This window comes from Octopus bimaculoides, chromosome 8 (assembly GCF_046866305.1).
Source record: "Octopus bimaculoides isolate indiv1 chromosome 8, ASM4686630v1, whole genome shotgun sequence".
NCBI lineage: Eukaryota > Metazoa > Mollusca > Cephalopoda > Octopoda > Octopodidae > Octopus > Octopus bimaculoides.
Genome location: NC_142935.1, coordinates 8,717,685 through 8,725,184, shown reverse-complemented (window position 1 = coordinate 8,725,184; position 7,500 = coordinate 8,717,685).

Here is a 7,500-nt window from a genome sequence, read left to right as displayed (position 1 = left end):
AAATTGATACGAAATAGTTTGAAGTTCTTCTCACGAACCGTACCAATATAAAAGCTTCTTGTTCGTTAATTATATCTTCAGAAAGTTACGACGCGGATACTAATACAACGGAAATTATTAAATAATAATACACACACACACACACACACACACAAACTGTACTTATACACATATATAAATGCATACATACAGTATGGATAGGTATCTATATACATACACATACATGTGTGTGTGCGTGTGTGTATACGTGATATCCTCTTTTACTCTTTTACTTGTTTCAGTCATTTGACTGTGGCCATGCTGGAGCACCACCTTTAGTCGAGCAAATGGACCCCAGGAGTTATTCTTCGTAAGCCTAGTACTTATTTGATCGGTCTCTTTTGCCGAACCGTTAGGTTACGGGGACGTAAACACACCAGCATCGGTTGTCAAGTGATGTGGGGGGGGGGGGCAAACACAGACACACAAACATACACACACACATACACACACACACACACACATACATACATACATACATATATATATATATGAGTGAAAGTGGTGTCAATGAGACCCAGAGGTTTCAGGTAATGCTGAGTAAGTGCTGTGGATAGACCACAGTTAAGCTCCAGGTTCGGTGATTATGCGAATAAGGGGTCCAACGTAGGTCATATATCAGTGTGTGAATACAAGGATTTCATAATGAGATAAAAAAAAAAGGGTGTGTATAATATAGAACATTTATAAATAGGTCTTATAAATGTTCTATATTATACACAGCCTTGGTTTTTTTTTTAATCTCATTACGAAATCCTTATGTATATATATAAGTATATATATATATATATATATATATATATATATATATATATATATATATATATATAGAGAGAGAGAGAGAGAGAGAGAGAGAGAGAGATAAGTAGATAGATAAATAGATACATATATATATATATATATATATATATATATATATATATATATATATATATATATATATATATATATATATATATATATGTACATATATGTTTGTATATCTGTGTTTGTTACCCCACCGATTGAATAAGTACTAGGCTTACAAAGAATAAGTCCTGGGGTTGACTCGAGTAAAAGAGGGACCAAAGAGCTCGATAGGGGAGAACTGGTTGAGAACCAATTCTTACGCAGTCATTTAAAATTCTAGAAGACACAACAGCTAATTCTCCCTCAAATCAAACACGATCTAAACTGTTTTTAAAGTGTTTATTAGATGTAAAATTTAGTCGTAGAGAGACTCATGGTTGGATTGGATAGTCTAGAAAACACATGCTAAATCCCTTTCAGTTAAAACTCAACCGAAATTCTTTTTAAGGGTCTATGTGCGTGTAAAATTATGTCGTGTATACATTAAACATCGAGATGGTCATGGCTGGGAAACCTGTGATCATAGGTCATAAGTTCTAATCTGGAAAAAAGAAAATTAGATGTAAATAATGTTTATCGCTATTTCGACAGGGCTGTTCCGTCGGAACCGACGTCACTACCGTTTTTTAACGCCAGGAGGACGCCTTCTCCAGTTGGTCTTCCATGCAATCTGCACCCGATATATATTGCAAGCAGGGGAGCGAACCCCTATCATTTTCGGGATTACCAGACATTACTTTTCAGTATAGTTACTACTTTAAGCCGGCGAGCTGGCAGAATTGCTAGCACAGCGGGAGAAATGCTTAGCGGTATTTCATCTGCGTGGCACCTTGGGCAAGTGTCTTCTACTATAGCCTCGAGCCGACCAAAGCCTTCTAAGTGGCTTTGGTAAATGGAAAATGAAAGAAGTCCGTCATATATATGTGTGCGTGTGTGTATGTGTGTCTTTGTGTCTCGCGCTTTGACAACAGGTGTTGGTGTGTTCACATCCCCGGAACTTAGTGGTTCGGCAAAAGAGCTCGATAGAATAAGTATCAGGCTTCAAACGCTAGTCCTGGGGTCGATTCATTCGACTAAAAATTCAAGGCGGTGCCCCAGCATGACTGCGGTCTAATGATTGAAAGAATTAAAGAATATCTATCTATCTATCTACCTATCTATACATAGATATAAATACACACACACACATACACATATGTATATGTATGCATGCCCGTGACTCCACTCCTGAATGCACATATGCGTATAAAAACAAAGCAACCATATATATATATATATAGGGGTATATATCTATATATACATATATATATATATATATATATATATATATATATATATATATAATATAGGGGTATATATATATATATATATATATATAGGGGTATATATAATGTATGTATGTACGTACACATGAGTATGTATGTGTATCTATAGACATATATATATATATATATATATATATATATATATATATATATATATACCTTACCTACCTACACATACATGCAAATATATAAATGCAGTATTTTGATAGAGCGTGTTTTGAGAAATCCGATGCTTTACTATCTGTAAAACAGTTTCCAATACGAGACTGTTTGGCACCATCCTAGACTCCAGAAAGAAGAAGAAGAAAAAAAAATGGTAAATTGCTAACAGAACAGAAAAACCCCATGTGTCTGATCCAAAAGATTTCTCTACCACCCGTGTCTCGTTTCTCTCTATTTCGCTCTTCTTCTCTTCTCTCTCTCTCTCTCGCCTTTTTCGTCTCTGTCCCTTGAACTCAATCTACTCCCTATGTGTCATTTTACTAAACCCATTCCGGAGGCTTTTTATTTATTTTTTGTGTGTGTGTGTGTCTATGTGTTGTGTTTTTTGGGGGGGTGATTTTTACGTTTTTTTTTTGTTGTTGTCTTCTTCATTGCAAACAGTATTACTAACGTCGTCTCACATAGCTGTACATAAACAAACACCCACACGTCAAAATTTGAAATTTTTTTACGACGCACACTCTCCTACACACATATACACACGCGTAAAAACGCGCGGCCATACACACGCGCACATATACCTACACATATCACACACATACACAGGTGCGCAGTCTCGCAAACTATGCGTACACACACACACACACAAAATCACGTACACTCACGAATAAAGTCTATTCTATTTATCTATCTCTATATGTATATCAGCCACTTGACTGGGGCCATGCTGGAGCCATGCTGGAGCACCGCCTCTACTCGAACAAATCGACCCCGTGACTTATTCTTTGTAAGCCTTGTACTTATTCTATCGGCCGAACGTAAACACTCTAACATCGGTTGTCAAGCGATGGTGGTGGCGGTGGTGGCGGTGGTGGTTGTTACGAGTTAAAACACAGACGCACACACACACACATACGCACAAACACACACATACGCACACACACACATACGCACAAACACACACGTACGCACACACACATGTGGATCTAGTTTCTTTCATTCGCAAAATATGCATTTTTTTAAAAGAAAGTAAAATATCTGAAAATCGGCTATAATAATGTTGTCTTCCAGTCTCATTACTATGAAGGTATGATGTTGTGGAAAAAAAAAATTGGAGTAAGAAGTTACAGATGTTTTGAAATCGGAAAAACTCCGTATTTTTAGTCAATAGCGAGACGGAAATTTTCTGTGTTTAGCGGAGTGGTGTCAACTTTAAGGTCGTACCCTGTGGAATTTATAGTTTAACGCCTGTGACATGATCTGTTCATTGTAGCTTTCTTAATAAACAGAAATACCTAATAGTATCAACATGTATCATCTTACTGTTTCTTTTGTCTCTTCATTGATTGTATGTTTTGGTTATTTTAAAAAAATTGTTATATTAATATATTTGTCTGCCTGTGTTTACCTTATGCTTATTTCAGTATTATGTATACCTGTCATGTATTTGTGTACATCATTAATATATAAGTGCAGGTGGATGTATGTATTCATATATAAGTTTATATGTACATTTATGCATTCATGTGTGTGTGTCTGTGTCTGTGTGTGTGAAGGGGGCATCTGTCTCCAAAACTTCAAAGTTGAAGTTGAGTAACGCTTTCATGTTTGGATTTGTAAACTACGATAAAAATAACACTGGTCAACAAAGAATTTGTCCCAAGGAAAAGAATACCTGTATCTTATATGTCTTTGAATGCAGAATTCAAACAGAATGTCAACTTAACTGTATCACCTACAGTTTCTCTGTTCCATGATATCCCGCTCAGTTCCTGTTACGTGGGCTAAATTTCAGTTAAGCTGTTGAAATGTGAAGCTAACGGTTTAAGAAATACTCCTAATTAAAATTTTTATGAATAAAATTAACCTAGTGAAATCATAAATCCAGTTATCCAGTCTCTCTTGTTTACTCTTGTGGGTTCGAGAGAGACAGAGACAGGCAGAAACAAGGAAAATGCCCCTTGTATTTGAATACTATGAAAATTTTCTTTTACAAAACTTTTCTTTTAATTTTTCCAAAATTTAATTGTTTTCCATTCTTACAGTTGAAAAAGTCTCAATGACTGAAACCGGTACTGAAATGTCTTTTTAAAAGTATTTTAGTATTTTCTACCTTGACTTTTTTTTCCATATATATCAACTCGTGAGTTCCTTTTCAATTTTATATATATATATATATATATATATATATATATATATATATATATATATATATATACATATATATATATAATACAAAATGGGACAAGAATGCAAAATATCCAGACAGTTAGGTGATACAAGAAAGGGACAACAAAACATCCAGATAGACGATACAAAGAAAACAAGGACGGGTCATTCGGAGTTTTCTTTCCTCAGTCGAGTTCCAGATTATCTTTGCAATTTCGGCTAGTTATACTCGAGATTGCTCCAATCTGGCCAGCCCCAAGGAAAAAACTAATCTAAGAGCATTAGATTCCTTGGAAGAAAGCAGAGAATGTATACGAAAACAAGAACGGAAATATATACGAGGACGTAAACACACCAACACCGTTCGTCAAGCACAAAGACGAACTCAAAGACACAGACACACACACACATATATGCGACGGGATTCTTTTAGTTTCCGTTAAGCAAATCTACTCACAAGGTTTCGGCCGTCCCGAGGCTATAGTAGAAAACACTTGCGCAAGGTACCACGGAGTGGGATTGAACGCAGAACCGTGAGGGTGGGAAGCAATCTTCTTACCACATAGCCCCATATACATACTAAATATATAAAATATAATCTAGCGTTATTTTCACACTAGTTCGTTCATGGTCATGCTGGAGCTCTCTTCCTTCTTTGGTTGCTATATGCTGAATGAATGATGCTAGTTCGATACTGCTATCATCTGTCCTAAGATTTTATCGATTACAACGTTGAAATTTTGGTCGCATGTGTTGACATCTGTCTACCTTATGTGGACCCCATGGATTTTTACAAAAGATTCTGAGGACTAGAATTTCAACAGTTATAGTAACTTCAGCACAAATTTCACAAAAACTGCAATTGGTAGGATTCGAACTATGAAATTCATCGCTTATATATATATATAGGCACAGAAGTGGCTGCGTGGTAAGAAGCTTGCTTCTCAACCATATGGTTCCGGGTTCAGTCCCACAGTGCGGCACCTTGGGCAAGTGTCTACTACTATAGCCTCTGGCCGACCAAAGCCTTGTGAGTGGATTTGGTAGACGGAAACTGAAAGAAGCCCGTCGTATATATATATATATATATATATATATATATATATATATATATATATATATATATATATATACGTGTGTGTGTGTGTATGTATGTATCTATTTCTTGTTTGTGTTTGTGTTTGTCCATCCACCATCGCTTGACAACCGATGTTGGCGTGTTTACGTCCCCATCACTTAGATTAAGCACTAGGCTTACAAAGAATAAATACTGGGGGTTGATATATTCGACTAAAGCTGGTGCTCCACCATGGCCGCAGTCACATGACTGAAACAAGTAAAGGAATAAAAGAATACACACACACACACATATATATATACATATATACACGCACTTACATATGAATATATATATATACATACATACATATATATATATATATATAGATGCACACACACACACACACACACACACACACACACACACACACACACACACACACACACACACACATATCTGTAATTACAGATGCGATCCTCTCGATAAGCTTCCATGCAGTTTCCGTCAATCCGATTCCACTCAGAAAGTATGAGGTTTACCCGAGGTTATAGAAATCTTTCTTTGATACCACACAAGAGATCGAACGTGAATCCTCGCGGTTACTTAAGCGAACGTCTTAATTATTCGTCCACCCTACGCCTATGCGTGTGTGTGTGTGTGTGTGTGTGTGTGTGTGTGTGTGTGTGTGTGTGCATGTGTGTGTGCGTGTGTGTGTGTATGTGTGTGTGTGTGTGTGCGGGCGTGCGTGCATGCGTGCTCGTGTGTATGTGTGTACATGTGTGTGTGTGCGTGTATGTGTGTGTGTGTGTGTGAGAGACAGAGAGAGAGAGAGAGAAGGAGTGAGAAAGAGAGAGAGAGAGAGAGAGAGAGAGAAGGAGTGAGATGTATTTGAAACATAATAAAAACAATTCTTTGCATGAGCATTTAACCAACACAGGATAAAACTGTTGATGATTGGTAAGTTCCGTCGTTCTACAGTCTTGAAGACAATAATGAATTTACCAGTCTTTTATATAACCCCAAAGAATGCACGGATGAATAAAGAACTCTTTCAAAACTAGTTTCCTCGCGAATTTATGCCTGCAGTTCGACTTAATTCTACGTGATATGGCGAAGTCTTCAGACGCTTTTTATGTATAGCTTTTGTATAACCGCAAGACCGATCCCCACCTTCAAATGCAGTTAGTTTCAGACAGTGGAAATAATGTTCCCCGGTTTTACACTCTTCAACGTAATTTTTCTCATAGAACCAACAGAATTAGAGAATGATCCAGAAATTCAAATTTTGCTATGGTTTCAGCCATGCTGGAGCTCCACCCAGAAGGGTGTTGTGGAGCAAATTGACTACAGAATTTATATATATATATATATATATATATATATATATATATATATATTTATATATATACATATATATATATATATATATACATATATTTATATAGAAATTATATAAACTGTAGGCAAATTCGTTTTTATTAATTTGCCCATACGGCTTTACGCTCACGGCCACTAACTTCTTAATCATTCCACACTAAGCCTATACGCGTGCATGCGTGTGTGTGTGTGTGTGTATGTACGTACGTGCGTGCGTGCATGCGTGCTCGTGTGTATGTGCGTACCCTGCCCAATTCAAGATCACAACATACAGGTACACTGCGACACAATTTCTTTGCTGGACAAATTTCTTCAAGGAATACCAGATGAGCCACCCCTACCTGGATACAACTCGCTCAACAAGAACTCACTACTTGAATGGACCATGATACTACAAAACTTGACTTAAAAAGGATTTAGATAATCCTATCAGGTGGCTTTATTAAGTTAGACATGGCCTGGACCAATCTTTGGTCGAAACATATCTAAGTTTATATATATATATATACATATATATAC